This window comes from Colletes latitarsis, unplaced genomic scaffold (genome assembly GCF_051014445.1).
Source record: "Colletes latitarsis isolate SP2378_abdomen unplaced genomic scaffold, iyColLati1 scaffold0018, whole genome shotgun sequence".
NCBI classification, from domain to species: Eukaryota; Metazoa; Arthropoda; class Insecta; order Hymenoptera; family Colletidae; genus Colletes; species Colletes latitarsis.
Window position 1 is genome coordinate 16,293,998 of NW_027488369.1, and position 4,911 is coordinate 16,298,908.

Consider the following 4,911-nt stretch of genomic DNA (forward strand, 5'->3'; position numbering starts at 1 on the left):
TATCCCAGACCTAACTTGCGTTATCCTCCAAAATATTGATCGAAACCAAGTTTAATTGACTGTTTCAGCGTGGTACCACATTACTACGTGATACAATCCAGAAACAGCCCAGGATATGTTCAACATGTATGAGAAGTATGCGAAAGAAAGAGCCTGATGAGAGCAAATCCCAGACCTAACCTAGACCTAACATGAATTATTCTCTAAAATATTGATCGAAACCAGGTTTAATTGACTGTTTCAGTGTGGTACCACACTACTTCGTGATCCAAACCAGACAAAACCCAGGATTTTCAACAAGAAAGTGAAAAACGCGAAACTGTGAGCCTGATGAGGGCAAATCTTAGACCTAACCCAGACCTAAGATGCGTTATCCTCTAAAATATTTATCCAGACCAGGTTTCATTGAATGTTTCAGTGTGGTACCACATTACTATGTGATCCAAACCAGAAAATAACCCAGGATCTAGCCATCAAGTATGAGAAATATGCGAAAGAATGAGCCTGATGAGAGCAAATCCCAGACCTAACCTAGACCTAACATGAATTATTCTCTAAAATATTGATCGAAACCAGGTTTAATTGCCTGTTTCAGTGTGGTCCCACATTACTACGTGATCCAAACCAGAAAAAACCCAGGATCCGTTCAACAAGTACGTGAAGAATGCGAAAGTATGAGTCTCATGAGTGAAAATCCCAGGCCTAACCTAGACCTAAAACGCGTTATCCTCTAAAATATTGATCGAAACCTGGTTTAATCGACTGTTTCAGTGTGGTACCACATTACTATGTGATCCAAACCAGAAAATAACCCAGGATCTGTTCAAGGAGTATGTGAAGTGTGCGAAAGTATGAGTCTGATGAGGTCAAATCCCAGACATATCCCAGACCAAACTTGCGTTGTCCTCTAAGATATTGATGGAAACCAGGTTTAATTGACTGTTTCAGTGTTGTACTTCATTACTACGTGATGCAATCCAGAAAAAGCCCAGGATCTAGCCATCAAGTATGAGAAATATGCGAAAGAATGAGCCTGATGAGAGCAAATCCCAGAACTAACCTAGACCTAACATGAATTATTCTCAAAAATAATGATCGAAACCAGGTATAATTGACTGTTTCAGTGTGGTACCGCACTACTATGTGATCCAAACCAGAAAATAACCCAGGATCTGTTCAACGAGTATGTGAAGAATGCGAAAGTATGAGTCTGATGAGTGAAAATCGCAGGGCTAACCTAGACCTAACATGCGTTATCCCCTAAAATATTGATCCAAACCAGGTTTAATGGACTGTTTCAGTGTGGTACCACACTACTACGTGATCCAAACCATAAAAAACCCCGGATCTGTTCAACAAGTATGTGAAAAACGCGAAAGTATGAGCCTGATGAGGGCAAATCCCAGACATATCCCAGACCTAACTTGCGTTGTCCTCTAAGATATTGATGGAAACCAGGTTTAATTGACTGTTTCAGTGTTGTACTTCATTACTACGTGATGCAATCCAGAAAAAGCCCAGGATCTAGCCATCAAGTATGAGAAATATGCGAAAGAATGAGCCTGACGAGAGCAAATCCCAGACCTAACCTAGACCTAACATGAATTATTCTCTAAAATATTGATCGAAACCAGGTTTAATTGACTGTTTCAGTGTGGTACCGCACTACTATGTGATCCAAACCAGAAAATAACCCAGGATCTGTTCAACGAGTATGTGAAGTGTGCGAAAGTATGAGTCTGATGAGGTCAAATCCCAGACCAATCCCAGACTTAACTTGCGTTATCCTCTAAAATATTGATCGAAACCTGGTTTAATCGACTGTTTCAGTGTGGTACCACATTACTATGTGATCCAAACCAGAAAATAACCCAGGATCTGTTCAAGGAGTATGTGAAGTGTGCGAAAGTATGAGTCTGATGAGGTCAAATCCCAGACCTATCCCAGACCTAACTTGCGTTATCCTCTAAAATTTTGATCGAAACCAGGTTTAATCGACTGTTTCAGTGTGGTACCACATTACTACGTGATCCAAACCAGAAAAAACCCAGGATCCGTTCAACAAGTATGTGAAGAATGCGAAAGTATGAGTCTGATGAGTGAAAATCCCAGTCCTAACCTAGACCTAACATGCGTTATCCTCTAAAATATTGATCCAAACCAGGTTTAATGGACTGTTTCAGTGTGGTACCACACTACGACGTGATCCAAACCAGAAAAAACCTAGGATCTAGCCATGAAGTATGAGAAATATGCGAAAGTATGTGCCTCATGAGAGCAAATCCCAGACCTAACCTAGACTTAACTTGCGTTATCCTCAAAAATATTGATCCAAACCAGGTTTAATGGACTGTTTCAGTGTGGTACCACTTTACTACGTGATCCAAAGCAGAAAAAACACTCGATCAGGTCAACATGTATGTTAAAACTGCGAAAGTATGACCCTCATGAGAGCAAATCCCAGGCCTAACCTAGACCTAACATGTGTTGTCCTCTAAAATATTGTTGGAAACCAGGTTTGATTGACTGTTTCAGTGTTGTACTTCATTACTACGTGATGCAATCCAGAGAAAGCCCAGGATCTATCCATCAAGTATGAGAAATATGCGAAAGAATGAGCCTGATGAGAGCAAATCCCAGACCTAACCTAGACCTAACATGAATTATTCTCTAAAATATTGATCGAAACCAGGTTTAATTGAGTGTTTCAGTGTTGTACTTCATTACTACGTGATGCAATCCAGAAAAAGCCCAGGATCTAGCCGTCAAGTATGAGAAATATGCGAAAGAACGAGCCTGATGAGAGCAAATCCCAGACCTAATCTAGACCTAACATGAATTATTCTCTAAAATATTGATCAAAACCAGGTTTAATTGACTGTTTCAGTGTGGTACTTCATTACTACGTGATGCAATCCAGAAAAAGCCCAGGATCTAGCCATCAAGTATGAGAAATATGCGAAAGAATGAGCCCGATGAGAGCACATCCCAGACCTAACCTAGACTTAACTTGCGTTATCCTCTAAAATATTGATCCAAACCAGGTTTAATGGACTGTTTCAGTGTGGTACCACTTTACTACGTGATCCAAAGCAGAAAAAACACTCGATCAGGTCAACATGTATGTTAAAACTGCGAAAGTATGACCCTCATGAGAGCAAATCCCAGGCCTAACCTAGACCTAACATGTGTTGTCCTCTAAAATATTGTTGGAAACCAGGTTTAATTGACTGTTTCAGTGTTGTACTTCATTACTACGTGATGCAATCCGGAAACAGCCCAGTATCTAGCCATGAAGTATGAGAAATATGCGAAAGTATGAGCCTGATGAGTGAAAATCCCCGGCCAAACCTAGACCTAACATGCGTTATCCTCAAAAATATTGATCCAAACCAGGTTTAATGGACTGTTTCAGTGTGGTACCACTTTACTACGTGATCCAAAGCAGAAAAAACACTCGATCAGGTCAACATGTATGTTAAAACTGCGAAAGTATGACCCTCATGAGAGCAAATCCCAGGCCTAACCTAGACCTAACATGTGTTGTCCTCTAAAATATTGTTGGAAACCAGGTTTGATTGACTGTTTCAGTGTTGTACTTCATTACTACGTGATGCAATCCAGAGAAAGCCCAGGATCTATCCATCAAGTATGAGAAATATGCGAAAGAATGAGCCTGATGAGAGCAAATCCCAGACCTAACCTAGACCTAACATGAATTATTCTCTAAAATATTGATCGAAACCAGGTTTAATTGAGTGTTTCAGTGTTGTACTTCATTACTACGTGATGCAATCCAGAAAAAGCCCAGGATCTAGCCGTCAAGTATGAGAAATATGCGAAAGAATGAGCCTGATGAGAGCAAATCCCAGACCTAATCTAGACCTAACATGAATTATTCTCTAAAATATTGATCAAAACCAGGTTTAATTGACTGTTTCAGTGTGGTACTTCATTACTACGTGATGCAATCCAGAAAAAGCCCAGGATCTAGCCATCAAGTATGAGAAATATGCGAAAGAATGAGCCCGATGAGAGCACATCCCAGACCTAACCTAGACTTAACTTGCGTTATCCTCTAAAATATTGATCCAAACCAGGTTTAATGGACTGTTTCAGTGTTGTACTCCATTACTACGTGATGCAATTCAGAAAAAGCCCAGGATCTGTTCAACAAGTATGTGAAAAACGCGAAAGTATGAGCCTGATGAGGGCAAATCCTAGACCTAACCCAGACCTAACATGAATTATTCTCTAAAATATTGATCGAAACCAGGTTTAATTGACTGTTTCAGTGTGGTCCCACATTACTTCGTGATCCAAACCAGAAAAAACCCAGGATCCGTTCAACAAGTATGTGAAGAATGCGAAAGTATGAGCCTGATGAGTGAAAATCCCAGGCCTAACCTAGACCTAACATGCGTTATTCTCTAAAATATTGATCGAAACCTGGTTTGATCGACTGTTTCAGTGTGGTACCACATTACTATGTGATCCAAACCAGAAAATAACCCAGGATCTGTTCAAGGAGTATGTGAAGTGCGCGAAAGTATGAATCTGATGAGGTCAAATCCCAGACCTATCGCAGACCTAACTTGCGTTATCCTCTAAAATATTCATCGAAACCAGGTTTAATCGACTGTTTCAGTGTGGTACCACATTACTACGTGATCCAAACCAGAAAAAACCCAGGATCCGTTCAACAAGTATGTGGAGAATGCGAAAGTATGAGTCTGATGAGTGAAAATCCCAGACCTAACCTAGACCTAACATGCGTTATCCTCTAAAATATTGATCCAAACCAGGTTTAATGGACTGTTTCAGTGTGGTACCACACTACTACGTGATCCCAACCAGAAAAAACCCAGGATCTGTTCAACAAGTATGTGGAGAATGCGAAAGTATGAGTCT